This window comes from Caretta caretta, chromosome 1 (assembly GCF_965140235.1).
Source record: "Caretta caretta isolate rCarCar2 chromosome 1, rCarCar1.hap1, whole genome shotgun sequence".
NCBI classification, from domain to species: Eukaryota; Metazoa; Chordata; order Testudines; family Cheloniidae; genus Caretta; species Caretta caretta.
In genome coordinates this window covers 205601969-205626694 of record NC_134206.1, presented here as the reverse complement: position 1 = coordinate 205626694, position 24726 = coordinate 205601969, and the positions used below count along the sequence as shown (strand labels likewise).

General features: G+C 48.3%; 1 protein-coding gene across 6 annotated transcripts in view; it reads left to right on the top strand.

The window, feature by feature from the left end:
• Positions 1-11399: 11399 nt before the first annotated feature.
• Positions 11400-24726, top strand: part of B4GALT4 (beta-1,4-galactosyltransferase 4) — an 83548-nt gene continuing 70221 nt past the window's right edge. For 3 of the 6 annotated variants that reach the window (XM_048818283.2, XM_048818256.2, XM_048818263.2), the window contains exon 1: positions 11440-11549. The gene's annotated coding sequence lies outside the window, so the exon portion shown is untranslated. Of the gene's footprint in view, positions 11550-24726 lie in introns of all 6 variants that reach the window. The other 3 variants (XM_075118921.1, XM_075118919.1, XM_048818270.2) reach the window with 3 other exon arrangements.

Genomic DNA, 24726 nt, shown 5'->3' with positions numbered 1-24726 from the left:
CGGCATTGGTGCCCCCCTTCCTGGTCTTTCAGGGGGCCTCTGCATCGGATGGAAGGAGCGGAGCTCGAGCCTTCCGCTTGCCCCACTTCCCTTGTACTAGGGCCCAGCCCTCCATGGCAGCATCTGGGAGCTGGCTAACAGGTATTGGGTCGGGGGGCAGGGGCGATGGCTCAGGGACTCGGGGAGGTAATGGTGGGGCAGCACGAGGGAGGGAAGATTCCCCCTGGGGCGGGCCCTCTTCTATGCCCAGCGGTATCCCTACTGCACCCTCCTCCACAGGCCCCACCAGATTGCAGGCAGCGGAGGTGGGGCTCTCCCGCTTGTCTGGGCATACTGGGGGGAGGTACCTCTTGGGCTCAAGCGGGAGCAATGGTGGACTGGGAAGGAGGAGGGGTGGCTTCGGGCATTGGGCAGCCAGGGGTGCCAGCGATGATGGGGCCGGCCCCTCCAGAAGTGCCCCATCGCCCAGTAGAGGTAGCACCGGGCCTCCCCGTAGAATAATGCACCTGGTAGCGGGTGCCATGGTAGAGGACCAGGAAGGACCTCTTGATCGCCTCTCTGTCACGCGCCGCCGGTGGCAGTTGAAGCTGCATCTGCCAACGGAACGAAAAGACGTGACGGAGGGCGGGGTCTTTGCAACCCAGTGGGAGAGGGCTCACAACGGAGAGGGGTTTCCCCAGGGTAGTGAGGACGGGTAACAGGGCGGCATTGAGGAGGAAGGGAGGTCAGGACCACTCGGACACCCAGGTCCTTAGGGTGACCAGATGTCCTGATAAAAAACAGGACTGTCCTGATTTTTAGTTCGTTGTCCTGCGTCCCGACCGATGCACGGTCGGGACACCATTTGTTCTGATATTGCGGCTTTGGCCACGCCAGCCACCTTTTTTTTTTTTGCTTCCCCCATGCGTCCCAATATTTTGTCCATTTCATCTGGTCACCCTACAAGTCCTCCAGTGGCTCCAGGGGGACAAACACCCCCCCCCCCCGCCACTGCCAGGCCTTTCTCCACCACCTCCGATGCTAGAAAGAACACGACCTTTCCGCACATCTTGGAGGCTGCTACGATGGCCGTGGTCCCCACCACCCTCGCTAATGCCTGCACGTAGGTTTCTATGTGGGGCGAGGTGGCCACGAGGAGGCAACGGACGCGGTGCTTCCTGGTCAAGGTGGGGAAGGGGCCCCGGCTGCTATAGATGGTAGTGGAGGTGGTGGCCGGGAGAGATGACGTAGCAGCAGGCAGGCGGGCATTTGCAGAGCTGGTGGAGGGAGCAGCGGGGAGGGACGCCACAGCCGGTGGCGGGGCTGCAGCAGTGGGGGCAGCCCCTGCCATGGAGGGCCTAGTCTTTTTAGCAGGGCCCTTACCCTTCTTCTTGCTCCGGCCCTTCCCACCAGCTGGGGGAGCTCCCCCAGAATCAGAGGGGGCAAGGGACATGGCAGCAGTGGAGGTCACCCCGTTGCTCGCTGCTGCCAGTGCCCCAGTGGGGGCGATAGCAGGTGGTTTGGCAGTGGCGGTTGAGGTAGAGGCTAGGGGGAGTGGTGGGGGGGGCACATGGAGGAAGGGCAGTGGGGGCTGCCCAAGGGGTCCCACCCACCTCATCCTTTGCCATAATAAGGGGGGGACAAACGCCAGAGGAAGGGGGGAGAAGGGGAACAGGTCAACCACTCCTCCCCGCTAGGCTGCGGGCAGGAGAGGAGGGGAGAGCTGGATGTGGGGAGCTATCAAGGATGTGGGGTGGGGGTCTGTCACCAACTCAGGACAGGATTCCAACTCCTTTAGCTATCTAGAGGAGAGAGGGTTACAATAGCATTAGGGGGGTGCAGTGATATAAGGGTCAACTAAAACAGGAAGGGCACAAGTACATGGGAGGGGGCATGGGCGCATAGAGCAAAGGGCTAATCAGGGCAGGGGGACCGCAGGCGGAGGGGAACAACCATATTGGAGGTAGGACAAGGAGACCCAGGGGCTAGCTTCAGAGGCTGGGGCGGGGCAAACAGAGCAGCAGAGGAAAACGGGCAGGGCAGACAAACAAACTGAAGCTAGTGAGAGGGGATGGGGCAAAGGGGAGAGCAAAAGGCTGCAAGGGGCAAATGGGGCAGGTAGCAAGGGGAAAAGCTGGGGGTTTGTTGGGGGCAGGGGGTCAGTCCAAGGAGTGGGGAACGTGCACTCACATGTGCTTGCAAAAGTCAGTTTGGGCTGGCTGCTGCTTCAGGCCCAGAAGGTGGTGAAAGTGCATGGCAAGCCAGGTGAGCTGCTGAGTTCCAGAGGCAGGAGCTTGAGGCAGATGGTAAGTGTCCACTGGGGGTGGTGGAGGGGGCAGCGATGATGGGGACAAAGGGGAACACACAGATGGACCAGGCTTCATGCTACACCCCCTATGTCCCCACAAACACAGTCAAAACCCCTACCACAAGAGCACAGGTCAAAGGTTATTCAGTCTTAGAGGCCCCCTCCATGGTAGTCTGCAGAGTCTCCGTGCGCTCCCCAGCAGTAGATGGTCCTCTTCTACTCTTCCTCAGGGCTCCAGCAGCTCCTCAGCAGCAAACACAGCAGCAGCTCCAGGCAACAGTCTGGTGGCCAGGCAGGAAGGGCCCCTCACAGGTAGTGGTGGTGATGACGTCCACAGCAGCAATGGCTGGGGTCCTTAACTCCCCTCCTCTGGGGAGCAGGCCAGCAGGGGCTGGAGCAGCAGCAACCAAGCGTGGGGGGAAGGGGTCCAGCAGCCAGCCAGCAACCAGGTAACAGAGAAGGAGGAGGTAGTATCTGGCCTAGCCAGGGGAAGCAGCAGCAGCAAGAGCCCAGGACCGAGTAGGAGTAGCAGCCTCTCATCTCCTTCCAGGCCAGAGGGCTATAGGAGATACTCAGAGGCAAAGCTTCTGGCCACTGGAGAAGCAGGTTGCTGTTCCCTGACTGACCAGGGCAGGGACTGTACTAAAGTAATCAGAAATGTGCTAGAACCAATTAAGACAGGCAAGCTAATTAAAACTCCTGGAGCCAATTAAGAACATACTAGAATCAATTATTGCAGGCAGACTAATCAGGACACCTGGTTTAAAAAGGACCTCCCATCTGTTAGTGTGGGGGTGCGTATGGAGCAGGGAGTGAGAAGGTGTGCTCCTGGCGGACTAAGGAGTACAAGCATGATCAGGCTTCAGGAGGAAGATACTGTGGTAAGGATAAAGAAGGTGCTGGGGGGAGGCTGGGAAAGTGGCTTAGGGAGTTGTAGCTGTCACACAGCTGATACAGGAGATATAGACAGCTGCTATCCACAGAACTCTGGGCTGGAACTTGGTATAGAGAGTAGGCCTGCATTTCCCCTCCAGCTCCTGTCAGACATTGGAGGAGTTGACCTAGTCTGTGAGCAACACCAGAAGGGAAGGTCTAATTTGGAAAGGGATCTGGCCTGTCCTTAACCCACTAGGTGGGACAACAGAGACTGTGGAGATTGTTCTCCATTTCCCCATGCTGGCCAGTGATAAGGTTAGCTGAGTAAATGGCAGGTTTGAGCCTCTAGCAGAAGTGGCCAAACTGAGGGCTGCCATGAACCTCTGAGGTAAGCAAACCTGCCAAAAAAGTGCAGGACCCACCAAGGCAGAGGAGGAACTTTGTCACAAGGGGATTCTCTAGTTCCTTAAGTTTTTTTTTGGCTCAGGTCACCACCCAGGAATCGGAGAACCTATAACCACTCTGAGCACCTTTTCTCGGCAAATCAGTACAAACTTGCAAGCACAGAGATTTAAACAAACAAACTTTATTGGGGGTGGGGTGGGGGGAGAAAAGGGAAAGGCCAGGTTGAACTGGGACAAATATTTATAATTTAACACTTTTTCCACCATCTATGAGCGTTATGTCGGACCTGCCAGGCTCTGGAATGGGGCTTGCAGCGACACAGGATGTGGGGTAGAGTCTCACTGGCATAGCCGCACTTCCTGCATCGCTTGTCCCAATTCCTGTGGTGGACGGCTCCCTCCAGCGGAACGCAGTACAGACGGGCCCTGTGGCTGAACCTCCAGTCAGCAAATTGGGTGAAGCTTCCCCCAGGGAGGAAGTGGTTGCTGGTGTCCTACTGGCACATGACCTTGAATGCCTTGCCCTGGTCTGGTTTCCGTTTCAGGTTTTCCACGTATTGGCAGTGGATGGGATGTTTCAGGGTCCTCTCCAGTATGGTTCTAACTTTCGGAGTGAGGACTGTGCTCTGTATTCTTCACCTGTGGCACCAGGATTCCCAGCTCCTGCCTTTCCTTGCACCACCTCCAGCGGCAGCTGATACATTTCTCCAGTTGTCACGTGGCGTTGCAGACGTGAATCTAGAGAAGCAGTCTCCCCCGTTTCTTCCAAATTCGCCTTCCAGCGAGCCGCTTAGGTAGGTGGCAACATCTTGATTGGAAGGGGTCCTTGCGATTCGCTTCTTCATGGCATCCCACATAGCACTTTCTGCGATGTTCCTCACCATGGCGTCTGGGCATGTCAGAAGGCATGAGTGATCACTGCAGTATCGCACAGATCACCCATATGAGGGACGCTGGTGCCACCCTGCCTGTGCAAGATGTACACCAGTTCATTGCTGCCTCTCTGGGAAAGAAACATCCACTTCTTCACTAGCTGTCTGATGGTGTTGTCTGCCTTGTTCAGAGGTACCTTTGCCATGGCAAGTCCCCTCAGGACGAATGAGATACGGGGGATCAGGAAGGTGTTCAAGGTGTTGATCTTCTGCCATGGTGCCAGTAGGGAGGAGTCAATCCTGGCCACATCTCATAGGATCTCTGTGATAGTATCCTCAGGTGTCTGCTGGATGTGGAAACCGTGGACATGTCAAGATGTTGGTATGCTTGTCCGCCCTTGAGGAAGATCCTGGGTTCACCCTGGATCTGCAAAGGCGTTGCATAGACCGAGTCTCTTCTACTGTCCTCAATATGCAGGGATGCACACTTCCTAGCGTTGAAGCGGAGTCCCATCCAGTTGGCAGCCTGGCTCGTGATGTCGAGCATTTATTGAAGACTCTCAGGGTTGTCTGCGATCAGGACCAGATCGTCTGCGTAGGCGAGGATATTCATGCTGTTGCCATACAGGTCGAAACTGCTGGTCAAAAATTCTAATGTTTCTGTAAGGTCAGAAAGTGGTATATAACAACCAAGGTTGCTTCATCAGTGTCTTTTTCCTTGCATAAGAAATGTGAATTTATGCCGCTGAGGGAAGATTTTTTTCCTTCATGATGCACAAAGGAAGTTGAAAGTGATCATATTTTTTTTGTCCAATCTCATTGCTTCCTACTGTGGAAAATAACTGACTTCACCAACCTAATGCAATGACATAACTCCGTGTGGTACGTACGATGTCTCTCTGCAGAATGGATGTGTTTTTTTTTTTTTTAAAAGTTGCAGTCCCTTGAAACAGTTATTACTATTTATAGCCAACAGTGTGATGGCTGAAATCAGCATTTCTTATTGTTGGAGCATGTGTTCCTTGATCTTGTCCAAACACTAACTACTGTTAATTATGATTCTACTGTTTGAAAAACTTGACTCACTGGAATGGTTGGAAAAAGACATAGGTGCTAGCTTGCATTCACATGTAACAATTCACCCATGGAGATGGGCCTAGCCTGCAATATACATGTTGAGACCAGGATCTAAATTTTTCTGTTTGGAATCCAAGATTCTTGTTCAGATCCAAAGTTCTAGTTCTTGTCATACACTATCACAGGGGGGCTTAGTATGGATGGAGAATGATTTTTAAGGTGAGAAAAGATGCAATTGAATTGTCTGGTATGGATCAGCTGATCTGGGGGGGGGGTAGGAAAGGAGACTAGTCATACTGTACTATGCTCAGAAGGAGACTAGTCATACTGTACTATGTTTTTCATCTTGCCTGAGCCAATCCTTGTGGGTCTGTGTGTTTACTCAGTTCCTACAGAATTCAGTGAGAGTTTTGTCCAAATAAGGAGTTCAGGATTTGGCTTAGAGAAAATAAACTTGTTTAAAGGGATATCAGCAAACAGTACAGGCTCCTAAATATAGGGTCCAGGGGCAGGGAAAGAATGGGTAAGTGGAAGGGTTTTCAAAAGTGGAAGTGTTTGCAAGTGTATTTACAATTTTAAAAATATAAATGAAACAAGCTTTTTGGAATGTGAATTAATCCTCTGCAGTTTTGCGAACCTATACATGGTAGCACTGCAAGAAAACCAGAAAGAACTAGTTTGACTGTCCATGCTGGGAAAAGTGCAAAAAGTAGGTGTCATAATTAACACTAAAAGAAAAGGAGTACTTGTGGCACCTTAGAGACTAACCAATTTATTTGAGCATGAGCTTTCGTGAGCTACACAAAAAATACTGGAAAATACAGAAGATGGTTTTTATATACACAGACCATGGAAAAAATGGGTGTTTATCACTACAAAATCCAGGTTTTCTCTCTTCTCTTCCCCCCCCCCCTTGTTGGTAATAGCTTATCTAAAGTGATGACTCTCCTTACAATAACAGGTTTCAGAGTAACAGCCGTGTTAGTCTGTATTCGCAAAAAGAAAAGGAGTACTTGTGGCACCTTAGAGACTAACCAATTTATTTGAGCATGAGCTTTCGTGAGCTACAGCTCACTTAATCGGATGCATACCGTGGAAACTGCAGCAGACTTTATATATACACAGAGAATATGAAACAATACCTCCTCCCACCCCACTGTCCTGCTGGTAATAGCTTATCTAAAGTGATCATCAGGTTGGGCCATTTCCAGCACAAATCCAGGTTTTCTCACCCTCCACTCCCCCACACAAATTCACTCTCCTGCTGGTGATAACCCATCCAAAGTGACAACTCTTTACACAATGTGCATGATAATCAAGTTGGGCCATTTCCTGCACAAATCCAGGTTTTCTCACATCCCCCCCCACCCACCCCCATACACACACAAACTCACTCTCCTGCTGGTAATAGCTCATCCAAACTGACCACTCTCCAAGTTTAAATCCAAGTTAAACCAGAACATCTGGGGGGGGGGGGGTAGGAAAAAACAAGAGGAAATAGGCTACCTTGCATAATGACTTAGCCACTCCCAGTCTCTATTTAAGCCTAAATTAATAGTATTCAATTTGCAAATGAATTCCAATTCAGCAGTTTCTCGCTGGAGTCTGGATTTGAAGTTTTTTTGTTTTAAGATAGCGACCTTCATGTCTGTGATTGCGTGACCAGAGAGATTGAAGTGTTCTCCGACTGGTTTATGAATGTTATAATTCTTGACATCTGATTTGTGTCCATTTATTCTTTTACGTAGAGACTGTCCAGTTTGACCAATGTAAATGGCAGAGGGGCATTGCTGGCACATGATGGCAAATATCACATTGGTGGATGTGCAGGTGAACGAGCCTCTGATAGTGTGGCTGATGTTATTAGGCCCTGTGATGGTGTCCCCTGAATAGATATGTGGGCACAGTTAGCAACGGGCTTTGTTGCAAGGATAAGTTCCTGGGTTAGTGGTTCTGTTGTGTGGTATGTGGTTGTTGGTGAGTATTTGCTTCAGGTTGCGGGGCTGTCTGTAGGCAAGGACTGGCCTGTCTCCCAAGATTTGTGAGAGTCAGATGTCAAGAATTATAACATTCATAAACCAGTCAGAGAACACTTCAATCTCTCTGGTCACGCAATCACAGACATGAAGGTCGCTATCTTAAAACAAAAAAACTTCAAATCCAGACTCCAGCGAGAAACTGCTGAATTGGAATTCATTTGCAAATTGGATACTATTAATTTAGGCTTAAATAGAGACTGGGAGTGGCTATTTCCTCTTGTTTTTTCCTACCCCCCCCCCCCCAGATGTTCTGGTTTAACTTGGATTTAAACTTGGAGAGTGGTCAGTTTAGATGAGCTATTACCAGCAGGAGAGCGAGTTTGTGTGTGGGGGAGTGGAGGGTGAGAAAACCTGGATTTGTGCAGGAAATGGCCCAACTTGATGATCACTTTAGATAAGCTATTACCAGCAGGACAGTGGGGTGGGAGGAGGTATTGTTTCATATTCTCTGTGTGTATATAATGTCTTCTGCAGTTTCCACGGTATGCATCCGATGAAGTGAGCTGTAGCTCACGAAAGCTCATGCTCAAATAAATTGGTTAGTCTCTAAGGTGCCACAAGTACTCCTTTTCTTTTTGCGAATACAGACTAACACGGCTGTTACTCTGAAATCTATAAGTAACACTGATAAACCTAAATTTGATTTTGAAAATTCTTCAATCTTAAATGTTAAAATGTACCGGAAGTTAGAAATACTAGATTGTGTTTTTTTTTTTTTTTAAATCTGTCAGTGAATCCACACACACACATCTTGTTGTTTTATCCTTTTACTACCATATGGTTCCAGAAACAAAAGATCTTTTTCCTTGATTTTGATTAAAACTAAAGAAGCAGAAAGTCCATCTCCCTTTAGCAAACATTGATGTTTGGGAAGCAAGTGTCTTAGTTCTATGATTTCTTAAATTTTCAAAATATCTGCTGAACAGCACTAATTTTATGTCACTTAAAAATTTTAAACATCTTAAATGCTGTCATTTTGAGGGCAGTGTTCTAAAAGGTATTTATAACTTTTATTAGTAAACACAATGTACTGTACACTCAGTGCAAAATCAGAGGTCAGCAGCACTCAGAACTCTGCCGGATGCATAGCTAATGGGGTAGATATTCTCCACATGTGCTGGAACCATAAAAACATGCATAATATCTGGGACTGCAAGTCAAGAAAAACTGAAGGCTTATTAGGCATTCAGATACTGACCACACCTATATGGCTTCAATTTATACCTCTGAATTATTAAATGTTTCCAAAACAAATAGAATCATAGAATATCAGGGTTGGAAGGGACCTCAGGAGGTCATCTAGTCCAACCCCCTGCTCAAGGCAGGACCAATCCCCAACTAAATCATCCCAGCCAGGGCTTTGTCAAGCCTGACCTTAAAAACTTCTAAAGAAGGAGATTCCACCACCTCCCTAGGTGACTCATTCCAGTGTTTCACCACCCTCCTAGTGAAAGTTTTTCCTAATATCCAACCTAAACCGCCCCCACTGCAACTTGAGACCATTACTCCTTGTTCTGTCATCTGCTACCACTGAGAACAGTCTAGATCCACCCGCTTTGGAACCCCCTCTCAGGTAGTTGAAAGCAGCTATCAAATCCCCCCTCATTCTTCTTTTCCGCAGACTAAACAATCCCAGTTCCCGCAGCCTCTCCTCATAAGTCATGTGTTCCAGGCCCCTAATCATTTTTGTTGCCCTCCGCTGGACTCTTTCCAATTTTTCCACATCCTTCTTGTAGTGTGGGGCCCAAAACTGGATACACTACTCCAGATGAGGCCTCACCAATGTCGAATAGAGGGGAACGATCACGTCCCTCGATCTGCTGGCAATGCCCCTACTTATACATCCCAAAATGCCATTGGCCTTCTTGGCAAAAAGGGCACACTGTTGACTCATCCAGCTTCTCGTCCACTGTAACCCCTAGGTCCTTTTCTGCAGAAGTGCTGCCTAGCCATTTGGTCCCTAGTCTGTAGCGGTGCATGGGATTCTTCCGTCCTAAGTACAGGACTCTGCACTTGTCCTTGTTGAACCTCATCAGATTTCTTTTGGCCCAATCCTCTAATTTGTCTAGGTCCCTCTGTGTCCTATCACTACCCTCCAGTGTATCTACCTCTCCTCCCAGTATAGTGTCATCTGCAAACTTGCTGAGGATACTGTCTACATCATCCTCCAGATCATTTATGAAGATATTGAACAAAATCAGCCTGAGGACCGACCCTTGGGGCACTCCACTTGATACTGGCTGCCAACTAGACATGGAGCCATTGATCACTACCTATTGAGCCTGACGATCTAGCCAACTTTCTATTCACCTTATAGTCCATTCATCTAGCCCATACTTCTTTAACTTGCTGGCAAGAATTACTGTGGGAGACTGTAAAAAGCTTTGCTAAAGTCAAGGAACAACATGTCCACTGCTTTTCCCTCATCCACAGAGCCAGTTATCTCGTCGTAGAAGGCAATTAATTAGTCAGGCATGACTTGCCCTTAGTGAATCCATGCTGACTGTTCCTGATCACTTTCCTCTCCTCTAAGTGCTTCAGAATTGATTCCTTGAGGACCTGCTCCATGATTTTTCCAGGGACTGAGGTGAGGCTGACTGGCCTGTAGTTCCCCAAATCCTCCTCCTTCCCTTTTTTAAAGATGGGCACTACATTAGCCTTTTTCCAGTTGTCTGGGCCTTCCCCCCAATCACCATGAGTTCTCAAAGATAATGACCAATGGCTCTGCAATCACATCCGCCAACTCTTTTAGCACTCTTGGATGCAGCGCATCCGACCCCATGGACTTGTGCTCGTCCAGCTTTTCTAATTAGTCCCGAACCACTTCTTTCTCCACAGAGGGCTGGTCGCCTCCTCCCCATGCTGTACTGCCCAGTGCAGTAGTCTCGGAGCCGTCCTTGTTCGTGAAGACAGAGGCAAAAAAAGCATTGAGTACATTAGCTTTTTCCCCATCCTCTGGCACTGGGTTGCCTCCCTCATTCAGTAAGGGGCCCACACTTTCCTTAATAAAATGTAAATAACCAGCCAAGATAACAATATTGAGAGAGGAATCACAGTACAATAAATCAGAATAGCTGCCAAGTATAACTAATTCAGTGAGGGCTTAAAAAAAAAATTATATAAATTGCAAAACATAATGGATTCCTCTGAGAACATGTGGCAATTCTTTGGCCCTTGGGCTGCAGTGGGTCACCTAATGGGACTACTCACCTGAGTAAAGTTAAACACATGTATAAACCTTTGCAAGGTTGGGGCCTTATTTAGCTATGATCAGAAAACGATAATCATTTTAACAAAGTCTGCTTTGCTTGAATTGGTGGCAGTGATGCAATGGTGGCAGCTTGATGATGACAACAGGGCTATTATTATCAACTATTATTTGATTAAAATTCAAGTCTGGGGAGACAAAGAATTGTTTGGCCAAAGAATTCCTAATGGGTGCCGCCGACTGGATAATTTCAGGGACGCGATCAGGCTACGGGGCGCCACGCTTCTTTGCATGCTTTAGCGGGCACCGTGACAACCTCTGGGATTGTGGCCCCCGGGGGGAGGCTGGCCCCGGGGGAGCGCAGGCCCGCACCGCAGGCAGCCAGCAGCCAGAAGCAACCCTGCCACGGAGCCCGTTCAGACGGTGCCCGGGGGGGGGGGGGGGCTGTGGGGCGGGACAGGGGCCTTGACACCTTCCCGGGGCTACGGGCGGGGTTAACCCCCCCTCCGTCCCACAGAGCGGCGGGCGGTGGGAGGGGCCCGGCCCGGCCCCGCGCGCGGGGCAGATGATGGCGGGGGTGGCGCGTGCGGAACGGGGGTTCCAGCCCCACGAGGCAAGGGCGGGGGAAGGGAGCGCAGAGGGGGCCCCCCCCCCGGGTGTGGTTGGGGGGCGGGGTCGCTCTATCCCTCCGCCGGGGTCTCGGTGGTGGGAGGCGGCCGCTCTGCCGTCGTCTCTATGGTCGGCGGCACGGGATGCGGGCTGGTACTGGCACCGCGGCGGAGGCAGGTGAGGAGCGGCCCGGTCCCCCGCCCCCAGGGGATCTGAGGCGGTAGCCGGGGACGGTCACAGTCCCGGAGCTTCCCAGAACCGGCCCGGCTGGGGACTGGGCCCGTCACGGGTCACCGCCCCGTGGCCCGGCTCCAAGGAGCGACCTAGCGGGGCGGCGGGGGGGGGGCAGTAATACCGGCCCCCTCTCGGCAACGCCGCTCCCGCCCCATGCCGCCCTTGCACGGGCCAAGCACGTAAAAGCTCCCGGAGCCGGGGCCGAAGCTCCAGCGCGAGGCCCGTTGCCGGCCGCGCTCCCTCGCGCGAGCGGCTGCGGTAACGAGCCCGCGCCCGCGCCCCGCTGTGCGCGCTGGCAGCTGCGGCGTGCCTGCGAAGCCCTGTTTGCGTCGCTCTGGATTTCTAGCGTGGAAATGGAGAGGCGCCTCTCTGGGCACCTGCTTGGGAGTTGTGAAGTAGTTTGGGGCTTAGCGCCACCCCCCACCCCCCGGGGTGTGTGTGTGTGTGTGCGTGTGTACTGGGATCAGCCCCAGCTGTGAATTTGCGGTGGCTTTGCATTGCGGTGTCTCATCAGGAGTTTGGGGTGTGAAGTGAGTGGGCTGTCAGTCTGACTTCAGAAAAGCGAGGGGGTGTGTATTTAGAGGAAGCTGTCGCCTCAGATTTGGCGCAGAGTTTAGACTCTCTGAAAACTAAGTTCCTTCAAAACCCAAGAATAGTATAAATCAGTGATGCTCAGACCTCAGTGGTTCAGAAGCCAAATTAGCCATCAACATTACACTATGGCTCTTTTGGGTGACTTCATTGTTTCATTTACTGTAGTATTATTCATATTTAAACACAAGGGAAATCTTTATATATAAAATTATTCTCACAGTATATAAGTTAGTAACTGAGTGCAAGCTGATAATATAATTGGTTAACAACATAATAAAAGCATTGGTTAACAACATAATAAAAGCATAATAAAAGCATTATTGGCTGGTTAATAATTAAATCACATAGTGTTTTAATATCATGTTCTGCAGAGAGCGCCAGGAGACACATTAAAGAGCCATTTGTGGCTTGTGAGCCGTAGTCTGAATATCACTGGTATAAATGTTTCTATGAATTAAAGAAAGAATTCCCATGGAGACAAATAAGCAATCCACTGCAATATATGTGTAAGGACAACTCATATATAGTGCAGCAATGGGAAAAGGAAATCAACTATAAACAAAAGAGAAATGGTCTTCACTGATATTTCCTTGTCTTGGGAGAAATGCAAAAAGTAAAGCAACAACATAACAATGACAAGTAAATGTACCCTTTAAAATTATTCTACTATGAAGTTATTGGCAAAATAGGAGGGAAATTTGCTTACTAATGATTAACATTTGAATGGTTAGGATATTCAAAGCACTTTACTAGCATTAGCCCTTATACTGTGGTTGGGTAAGTCTAAGTCAGGGATTGGCAACCTTTAGCCTGCAGTCCACCAAGGTAAGCCCCCTGGTGGGCTGAGCCGGGCCGATTTGTTTACCTGCCGCGTCCACAGGTTCAGTCGATTGCAGCTCTCACTGGCCGCGGTTCGCCACTCCAGGCCAATGGGGCGAACCGCCGCCAGTGGGAGCTGCGATCGGCTGAACCTGCGGACATGGAAGTGTTATTTACCCCTTCGTATAACATAATTTCATTGGGTGAGCCCTGTTCCTTAATAGGCAGCAGGTTTAAAACAAAGAAAAGGAAGTACTTCAGACAAAACACAGTCAGCCAGGGAATTTTGTGAAGGCCAGGGGCGTAACTGGGTTAAAAAAAGAATTAGAAAAATTCATGGAGGATAGTTCCATTGATTGCTATTAGCCACAATGGTCAGGGACACAATCCCATTCTCTGGGTGTCCCTAAGCCTCTGACTGCCAGATGCTGGGACTGAGTGAAAGGGGTTGGATCACTCAGTAAATGCCCTGTTCTGTTCATTCCTTCTGACGCATCTGGCACTGACCACTGTTAAAAGACAGGATACTTGGCTAGATGGACCCTTGGTGTGACCCATATTAGGAGCATTCTTATGGGTTGCTGACTGGGGAAATGCCTTGAGAGCCTTGCCTGCCCAGGCCCTTTCAGAAAGAAGAAGGATTGGTACTTTTCCCTTCTCTGTTTTTCTCTTTGGTTTCCTGAAGGCTTAGGACTGACTTTCGAGGGCTATGGAAGCATATAGACTGTTTGGACTACTTTAGCTTCCCCAGTAAGGGGGCCAGACGTCCTGAATAGCACCGTGGGAGGGCTCTGACCTAGAATCTGAGGCTGTAGCAGTATCCACCCTCTCCCCAAGGAAGATGCTAGAGAGGTATAGCCTATTATAGTGACCTATGGGGAAAGGTTAAAAAAACTGGTCTTGTTTAGTCTTGAGAAAAGAAGATTGAGGGGTGACCTGCTAAGTCTTCAAATATTAAGAGCTGTTATAAAGAAGACGATAATCAGTTGTTCTCCATGTCTGAGGAAGGTAGGACAAGAATTAATGGGCTTAATCTGTAGTAAGGGAGATTTAGGTTAGACATTAGGAAAATTGTTTTAACGCTAGGGGTAGTTAAGCTCTTTACTAGGTTTCCAAGGGAGGTTGTGGAATCTACATCACTGGAGGTTTTTAAAGACATGTTGGAGAAATACCTGCCAGGGACAGTCTAGGTTAACTTGATCCTTCCTCAGCACAAGGGGATGAGGGATGGACTAGATGATCTCTTAGGGTTGGAAGGGACCTTATCTTTCTATGATAAGAAGAAAAACCACCTGCACATCTACCAATGTGATATATGCCATCATGTGCCAGCAGTGCCCCTCTGCCATGTACATTGGTCAAACGGGACAGTCTCTACGTAAAAGAATAAATGGACACAAATCAGATGTCAAGAATTATAACATTCAAAAACCAGTTGGAGAGCACTTCAATCTCTTTGGTCACTCGATTACAGACCTAAAAGTTGCAATTCTTCAACAAAAAAACTTCAAAACCAGACTCCAACGAGAGATTGCTGAATTGGAATTAATTTGCAAACTGGATACAATTAACTTAGGCTTGAATAGAGACTGGGAGTGGAAGTGTCATTACACAAAGTAAAACTATTTCCCCATGTTTATTCCCCCCGACCCTCCACTGTTCCTCAGACGTTCTTGTCAACTGCTGGAAATGGCCCACCTTGATTATCACTACAAAAGGTTCCCCCCCTCCCACTCTCCTGCTGGTAACAGCTCACCTTAAGTGATCACTCTTGTTACAGTGTGTATGGTAACACCCATTTTTTCATGTTCTGTGTGTATATAAATCTCCCCACTGTATTTTCCACTGAATTTATCCGATGAAGTGAGCTGAAGTTCATGAAAGCTTATGCTCAAATAAATTGGTTAGTCTCTAAGGTGCCACAAGTACTCCTTTTCTTTTTGCGAATACAGACTAGCACGGCTGCTACTCTGAAACCTCACAATATAAATGTCAGAGATCCAGGAAATGTACAGTTAAGGTGGTGATTCTCACAAAACACAGCCACACAACCTTGACTTTGACATCTTTGATGTCTGCCTGAGGTGTCTCTTAGGGATGTCCCAGTACATTACTCCTTCCTAAGGGTATGTCTACACTACGAAATTAGGTTGAATTTATAGAAGTCAAATTTTTAGAAAGTGATTTTATATAGTCGATTGTGTATGTCCCCACCTAAAACCATTAAGACCATTAAGTCGGCGGAGTGCATCCACAGTACCAAGGCTAGCGTTGACTTCTGGAGTGTTGCACTGTGGGTAGCTATCCCACAGTTCCCGCAGTCTCCTCCGCCCATTGGAATTCTGGGTTGAGATCCCAATGCCTGATGGGGCAAAAAACATTGTCGTGGGAGGTTCTGGGTATATGTCGTCAGGCCCCCATTCCCTTCCTCCCTCTATGAAAGCAATGGCAGACAATCATTTTGCGCCTTTTTTCATGGGTTACCCGTGCAGATGCCATACCACAGCAAGCATAGAGCCCGCTCAGCTCACTGTCACCGTACATCTCCTGGGTGCTGGCAGACATGGGACTGCATTGCTACACAGCAGCAGCTCATTGCTTTGTGGCAGCAGATAGTGCAGTATGACTGGTAGCCATCCTTGTTATCTCCTGGGTGCCCTGGCCGGCCTTGATCAGGTTGGTCGGGGCGCCTGGGCAGACATGGGTGTTCCTGGCAGATCTCGGTGAGGTCTGTCGGGGGTGCCTGCACATAAATGGGAGTGACTCAGGTCATTCTCTTCTTTAAGTTTTGTCTAATGAAGATTCAGTCCTGCGTGGAATATTGGCAGAGGGATAGCTCTCCCATCCAACAGCACTGTCTGCTGCCAGTCTACCCCTCCCTCCTTCCGTGAAAGCAACGGCCAACAATCATTTCATGCCTTTTTCCGTGCGGATGCCATATTGCTGTCAGCATCGTCATCCACCCGCCGCTTCCGCTGCCACTTTGCTCTCTTGCTCACACCATACCACGGCAAGCATGGAGCTCGCTCAGATCACCGCAGCAGTTGTGACCGCTCTAAACACCACGCGCATTATCATGCGGTATATGCAGAACCAGAACCTGCACAAGCAGGCGAGGAGGCGATGGCAGCGCGGTGAGGAGAGTGATAAGGACATGGACACTGACTTCTCTCAAAGTATGATACCCAATGGCTGCGAAACTTTTGTATGCGTAAGGGCAGTTTCATGGAACTTTGTGACTTGCTTTCCCCTGCCCTGAAGCGCCAGAATACCAAGATGAGAGCAGCCCTCACAGTTCACAAGCGAGTGGCGCTAGCCCTCTGGAAGCTTGCAACGCCAGACAGCTACCGGTCAGTCGGGAATCAATTTGGAGTGGGCAGATCTACTGTGGGGGCTGCTGTGATGCAAGTAGCCAACGCGATCACTGAGCTGCTGCTATCAAGGGTAGTGACTCCGGGAAATGTGCAGGTCATAGTGGATGGCTTTGCTGCAGTGGGATTCCCTAACGGTGGTGGGGCCATAGACGGAGCGCATATCCCTGTCTTGGGACCGGAGCACCAAGACAGCCAGTACATAAACTGAAAGGGGTACTTTTCAGTGGTGCTGCAAGCACTGGTGGATCACAAGGGACGTTTCACCAACATCAACGTGGGATGACTGGGAAAGGTACATGATGTTCGCATCTTTAGGAACTCTGGTCTGTGGGAACGGCTGCAGCAAGGGACTTACTTTCCAGACCAGAAAATAACCGTTGGGGATGTTGAAATGCCTATATGTATCCTTGGGGACCCAGCCTACCCTTAATGACATGGCTCATGAAGCCATACACAGACAGCCTGGACAGTAGTCAGGAGCAGTTCAACTATAGGCTAAGCAAGTGCAGAATGGTGGTAGAATGTGCATTTGGACGTTTAAAAGCGCACTGGAGCAGTTTACTGACTCGGTTAGACCTCAGCGAAACCAGTATTCCCATTATTATTACTGCTTGCTATGTGCTCCACAGTATCTGTGAGAGTAAGGGAGAGACATTTATGGCAGGGTGGGAAGTTGAGGCAAATCGTCAGGCCACTGATTACACGCAGCCAGACACCAGGGCGGTGAGAAGAGTACAGCAGGGCGCACCGCGCATCAGAGAAGCTTTGAAAACCAGTTTCATGGCTGACTGGGCTACAGTATGAAAGTTCTGTTTGTTTCTTGATGAAAACCCGCCCCCTTGGTTGACTCTACTTCCCTGTAAGCCAACCGCCCTCCCCTCCCCCCTTTGATCACCGCTTGCAGAGGCAATAAAGTCATTGTTGTTTCAAAATCATGCATTCTTTATTAATTCGTCACACAAATGGGGGGATAACTGCCAAGGTAGCCCGGGAGGGGTGGGGGATGAGGGAAGCACCGGGTGGGGTGGTGGAGGAGGGGAGGACGGAAGGACAAGGCCACACTGCACTTCAAAACTTATTGAATGCCAGCTTTCTGTTGCTTGGGCAGTCCTCTGGGGTGGAGTGGTTGGGTGCCCGGAGGTCCCCCCCCACCGTGTTCTTGGCGTCTGGATGAGGAGGCTATGGAACTTGGGGAGGAGGGTGGTTGGTTACATAGGGGCTGCAGCGGCGGTCTGTGCTCCTGCTGCCTTTCCTGCAGCTCAGCCATACGCCGGAGCATGTCAGTTTGATCCTCCAGTAGCCTTAGCATTGCTAGCATTGCATCCTGCCTCCTCTCATCACGCTGACGCCACCTCTCCTCGCGCTCGTCCCTCCTGTCCTCGCGTTCGTTTTGTGTTTTCCTGGACTCTGCCATTGTCTGCCTCCATGCATTCTGCTGGGCTCTTTCAGCATGGGAGACCTGCATGAGCTCAGAGAACATTTCATCGTGAGTGCGTTTTTGTTTGTTTGGGTTTTTTTTTTGGTTTTTTTTTTTTTGGCTTCTAATCTTTGATAGCCTCTGGGACAGAGATGATAGGGGGAGCGTTGAAACATTTGCAGCTGCGGGAGGGAAAAAAGGGAGATTAGTCTTTAAAAAGAGATATTTTAGAGAACAATGGGTAGACTCTTTCATGGTGAACCAAGCTGTTAGCATTACATAGCACGTGTGGTTTCTTTACAAGGTCACATTTTGCCTCTTATATTGAGGGCCTGCCAGTATGGTGTGAGAGATCACACATGCAGGGCCGGCGGGCAACAGAATTCGGCTTGCAGGCAGACATGGTAAGCCACAGTCTTTTGGCTTCTTTAACCTTCCTAACATGTGGGAATGGTTTCAAACAGCAGCACCCTCATTTCACATACCAAGCACCCGTTGGGTTGGCCCTTTAAAATGGGTTGGCCATTTAAAAGGAGGGGTTGCAGTTTTCAGGTTAACGTGCAGCACAAACCCAACTAACCGCCCCCCCCCCCACACCCAATTCTCTGGGATGATCACTTCACCCCTCCCCCCACCGCGTGGGTAACAGCGGGGATGATTTCTGTTCAGCCACAGTTAAACAGCCCAGCAGGAATGGCCACCTCTGAATGTCCCCTTAATAAAATTCCCGTATTTCAACCAGGTAACCATGAATGGTATCACTCTCCTGAGGATAACACAGAGAGATAAAGAACGGATGTTGCTTGAATGGCACCAAACACCGGGACCACACGCTGCCATGCTTTCTTATGCAATGATTCCAGACTACGTGCTACCGGCCAGGCGTGGTAAAGTGTCCTACCATGGAGGACGCAATAAGGCTGCCCTCTCCAGAAACCTTTTGCAAAGGTTTTGGGAGGACCTCCAGGAGAGCTTCATTGGGATGTCCCTGGAGGATTTCCGCTCCATCCCCAGACACGTTAACAGACCTTTCCAGTAGCTGTACTGGCCGCGAATGCATCCCAAGTCTTCAGGGCAAATTAATCATTAAACACGCTTGCTTTTAAACCGTGTATTATATTTACAAAGGTACACTCCCAGAGGTGCCTTCTCCGCTGTCAAGGTCTGGGAGCCCGGGTTGGGAGGGTATTGGCTCCAGGGTGATAAAGAGTTCCTGGCTGTCAGGGAGAACGGTTTCTCCACTTGCCTGGTGTGCGCTATCTTCAACCTCCCCCTCCTCATCATCTTCTTTGTCCCCAAAATCCTCATCGCTGTTGCGTGAGACTCTGTTGCAGGAGTCCACTTACAGATGTGGGGTAGGTGTAGGGGCACCCCCTACAATTGCATGCAGCTCATCATAGAAGCGACATGTCTGGGACTCTGACCCCGAGCGGGCATTTGCCTCTGTGGTGTTTTGGTAGGCTTGCCTGAGCTCCTTAAGTTTCACACAGCACTGCTGCAGGTCTCTGTGATAGCCTCTGTCCTTCATGCCCTTGGAGATTTTTTCAAATATTTTGGCATTTTGTGTTTTGAAATGGAGTTCTGATAGCACAGATTCATCTCCTCATACAGCGATCAGATCCATTACCTCCCGTTCGGTCCAGGGTGGAGCTCTTTTGCGATTCTGGGACTCCATGGTCACCTGTGCTGAAGAGCTCTGCATGGTCACCTCTGCTGATGAGCTCACCACACTGGCCAAACAGGAAATGAAATTCAAAAGTTCGCGGGGCTTTTCCAGTCTGCGTGGCCGGTGCATCTCAGTTGAGAGCACTGTCCAGAGCGGTCACAATGGAGCACTCTGGGATAGCTCCCGGAGGCCAATACAATCAAATTGCGTCCACACTACCCTAAATTCGACCCAGCGAGGTTGATTTCAGTGCTAATCCACTCGTCGGGGAGGAGTACAGAAACCGGTTTTAAGAGCCCTTAAAGTTGGAAAAAATGGCTTCGTAGTGTGGACGGGTGCAGGGCTAAACCGATCTAATGCTGCTAAATCTGACCTAAAGTCGTAGTGTAGACCAGGGCTAAGTGTTTGTTTAGTGTGCTCTCTTCCAACCAGAAACAAGTATGCTTTTGATCAATGGTGGTGCCCAGAGCATGTTGGCGTGTATGAATAGGATAGCTGATTTGGAGTTAGGATAGGCACAGATAAAATGGCAGGTATTTTTAGAGATGAGTAAGGTCCTGGGGTCCCAGTTTCATTTGGTGTTCCTACAGGGCAAAGTTAAAGTTGTGTGGAGACTCTTGTCTTGCTTTGTTTTCCATGCTGCTCCTTATACATCAAATATCTTCTCAATCTTGGAGCGACAAACCTTTCCTCGTTGAAATCCCTCTTAAATCCCTTCCTCCATGATGCTCACAAAAACTGAGATTTTAAAAATACATAAGACTTCCAAATTGTTTCTCAGTGCATCTTCTGTCGACCTTCTAGTTTATAAACTCATTGTGGCAGGGATTGCTGTTATTTCATTTTCTTGTATGCTGAACACAAAGAGACTTAGATAACAAATAATGATAATGAGGAGTGCAACCTGCACAACTGTTTATACTCTGGACACAAATAGGATTTTTCACTACCTGTGAATTTCTAGCCACGCCCCATAAATGCACATTGGTCTTTTTCTTTCCTTTAAATCATAAATTCCCCCTCTAAGGAATTCCGGTTGTGTTCTACACACTGACTTAAACCAAGTCAATCTGCTGTTGCCTGGAAATGTATTGCCTATTGTCATCTTTATAAAATACTGTCAGTTCAACAGAAACCTGAGCCACCTTTTGCCATGTCCAGCCCTACCTAGCACCTCTATCATCCTGCTGCAGGAAGGTCACAAGTGCTACTATTAAACTAAAATTTAAGAAAAATAGTCAGAGGAGTGCAGAAGGTCATTGGAGCTAGAGCAGACTGTGACTGCTTCTTCCTGAAACTGACAGATGAGTGTCTGTTAGCAGCCAGTTCCTAGGCTTGGTGAGTGGTGATTGAGTAGCTGTGTTACTTACACTCTGCAGACTACTATGGGCACAGTAATTCTAGAACCATGGCTGGAAGTTTTCTATGTCAACCTAATTATGTCAGTGTCTACACTACAGCCTTTCTCCCACTTACCTAAGTTCCCTACTACACCGACATATTAACTTCACCTCCACTAGAGGCATAAAGTTTATGTCAGTATAGTTAGGGCCATGCCATGTCTGTGTAGGCACTGCATCCCTTACATCTATTTTGTCAGTTTCACAGCAGGACCCATGAAATTCACAAGAAAACCCCTGCTTCCCTGGAGAGCTAGGTGGCTGCAGACCCTGCTCCCCCCGTTCTGTCAATTTCAGGGCTCCCTGATGCATGAAATTGACAAGGTTGCCTGGCTCCCAGTGAGTGGGAGAAGAGAAACCCTGGGTGGCTTCCGCCCGCTCTCAGCGTGGAATGGGGAGCAGAGGCAGCCTGTTGGGAGCCTGTGGGGCAGCCAGGCTCCTGGTAGGTAGCGGCCAGTGGAGCTGAGAGACCAGCTCTCCGCTCCCCACACTATCCCTGGCACCTCCTTATTCACCACTGTCATATACAGGCAGTCCTCAGACTTAGGACACAATTGGTTCCTGAAAATTGCATCGTAAGTTGAAACATCGTAACTCTGAACCGCAATCCACTCCATTGCGGGACCGAGCACCATAAAGTTGAAACCAATGTCGTAAGTCGAATCAGCGTGTCAATTCAGAAACGTCATAAATGCTGTTTGTCGTAAGTCGAACGTCATAAAGTCGAGGACTGCCTGTAATTAGGATATGTTTTGCACAAACTATGCCTTGTGAAGTATCATTCTAAAAGTCTTGATCTGCTAGACATTAATATCTCACTGGATTGTATGTGCTATTGTCGTATGTGAAGTTATGAAGTTTGGCTACATATGTGTTACTGAAACATGTTCTGAAGTTGAAAATACCCACAAGTAGCCTTTCAGGTGCAACAGTAAAAAGGCCAAACAATGTTAATGGCTTATTGAAGAAATGCACACAAGCACAAGGATTACCCCAGGAACTATGTACAATAGAAACCTCTCAGAGATAGCACTACACAATGGGAACTGTTTGACCCAGGTCACAGCAAAAGAGCTTTCCAGCAAGTGGGAAGAAGATACAAAAGGGGGAAATGACATCATGATGGTACCTCACTCTCCCTACAACACCACACCTGGAAACACCTGAGGAACAAAGACTGAACTAGGGGAAGTGATGGTCCCAGGCTAAAGGGATTTCTAGCCTGGGTAGGAAAACCCACGCTGCAAAGCAAAGGCAGCTTGTGCCTTAAGACTGTGCCAGTCTATTTATCATTCAGGGTGAGAATTTGCTAATTCATATCCTACCTATCTAGTATGTTAAGCTCAGTTTGTGGTTTTGTTTATTTACTAGGTAATCTGCTTTGATCTGTTTGCTATCACTTAAAATTTATCCTTTTGTAGTTAATAAACTTTTATTTTATGTTTTAATCCAAACCAGTGTGTGTTTGATTAAGGTGTCTGGGGGAAATCTCAGCTTGGTTACAAGTGTGCATGGTCCTCTTCACACTGAGGGAGAGGTGGACCAGGTATTAAACCCATATACTGGCCAGATTTGACCAGGGCAGGATGGTACTGCTCCGAGGTCCTAGGCTGGGAGGCTGGTTGTTAGAGAGCCAGCATGTAACTGCAGCTGGGTGTGTCCCTTCCTGTGTGAATGCTGGCGAAAGAGCAGGCTTGGAGGGCTTTGCAGCTTGTCACAGCAGCACAGTGTGAGAAGAAGCCCAGGCTGGTGGGTCGGAGGGCTCAGTGGTACCCCAGTTCCAGGTGGCATCCCAGGGGCAACCTGTCACACCCACCACCTACACTACTTCAAATTCTGGATTCAGTGCGCAGCCTGTGTAACCACATTGTGCATTAGCAAGGTTCAGACATGTTGGAATGTTTCCCCTCAGCTACCTGACTATAGAAGCAGATGCTACCACAGCTAGAACTCCCACCTCTTAGGCTCATTGGATCAGATAGGAGGCAGGCTTCCAACTCCACCTTGTGGTCTCCTGGTAGGGAGGTGAGTGAGAGGGCATGATCACCTGTGCTTGATGCCTATGGAAACTTCCACTTACCAGCTCCTTACAGAGATGTAGAGGTTCTTATCTCTGATTATGGAGTGGCTGGGCGATTTTTTTTCACAGCCTACAAACCAAATGTTGCTGTTTTCAGTCTTGTTTAGGACTCTTCCTTCTTACCCTATACTCAGAGCAGGATTTTCCATCCAGTTGTACAATTATCTGACATTTTTATCTTTAAAACTGAAAGGGGAAAAAAAGCCAGATGCTTAATCACCATAATATAGACTTCCCTGTTAGTGATCAAAGAACTTCGGTGGGTAGATGCTCATTCCTCTTTGTACTTTTTGTAGGAGTCAGGAATTTGCTTTGTCATCCTTTGTCAAACATTTTCCACTCTTTGTTCTGTAGTGTGCTGCTTGGCTGCTGCCCTCCAACCCAAAGAGAGCTGCATTTCAATAGAATTGCATTAATACAGTTTGTGGCATGTGTTGGGATAAAAGGCATTGCATAAATGTAAATTTATCTCTAAAGTTTTAGGTAGCATTATTTCTAATACTTTTCCCTCTTATAAAAATAGTCTTCTTAGGATATCAAAGTGCTTCACAAATATGAACAAAGTCTCTCAATCCCCCTCTGTATTAAGTAAATGTTATTAACCCCTGTGATGGGGTTCTAGTGGACCAGCTATGGTAACTCAGGGTGAACTGCAAGAATGGGGCAGACAATCTTCATAAAGCTGGTGGATATTCCAATACCCAGATTTACCAAGCCAGCATAAAACAGCTTCTTTATTACTTCACTGGTTACTCAGAAGTCCAAACAACACAGTTCCCTTAAAATGATCCAGCCTCAGGCCTCAATCCAGGTACTCACATCAAATATGATGAAAATTTCTGTAAATCTTATTTCATCATATAAAAGAAACGGTTCTACCCCAATCCCAAAGGATTGGACACATTACCTCCCAGGTTATTGAATATTCCAGATCTTACCCAAATACACGTTACAGCCAATTCTTATTAACTAAACTAAAATTTATTAAAAAAACATGACATGAATTCAGTTCATTTAGGTGCAGATTCATAGCAGAGATGGTGAGCTTTGTGGTAGCAAAGAGTTCCTTTAGAATTCAATTCATAGGTCATATTTCAATGTCCAAATCTCATATTCAGGGTTTACCAGCAAAAGTGGGACCTCAGTCTTGCGACTCAAACTTCCCCTGACGAAGCCTAACCAGATCTGAGATGACAGAATCAGGACCCAAGGATCTTTTATACAATTGCATGTCTTTTGACAAGTTGGAATTCCTCAGGGAACAAAGGATGACTTTGAAGGAGATCCATAATGGGTACTTAGCTATATGAATTAACATAAGGCCATTCGTTTGTTCCTCCACCATTCACAGTACGTTTCAAAGAGAGATGAATACCGAGATATTCCATGTTTACAATTCATTTAAATGATAGGATCTTCTTTTGATCTCTGAATTATCAGAATACAGCATAGACAGGTAGGGACTGTTGATTACATTGTGGACCCTACTCATACATATGTAAATGCACAAAAAAACATTATCTCCTCACATGTCTTCTGTGGGTTATTTATTTTGCAGGATGTTTAACCCTTTCTAGCCAGGCGTCACACCCCCAATGTGAAACTGGTGTGGCAGAGCGAAAATAGAGCTCCTGGATACACCTTAATGACCTCCCAACATTGATCTGAGCTGTGTTTATATTGAATTCTTTGTAAGGTGCACCAAATTATTGATGCATGCTTTGGCCCCAGCCAAAAACTTAGTCCATACTTTGTGAAACAATTTAGTGA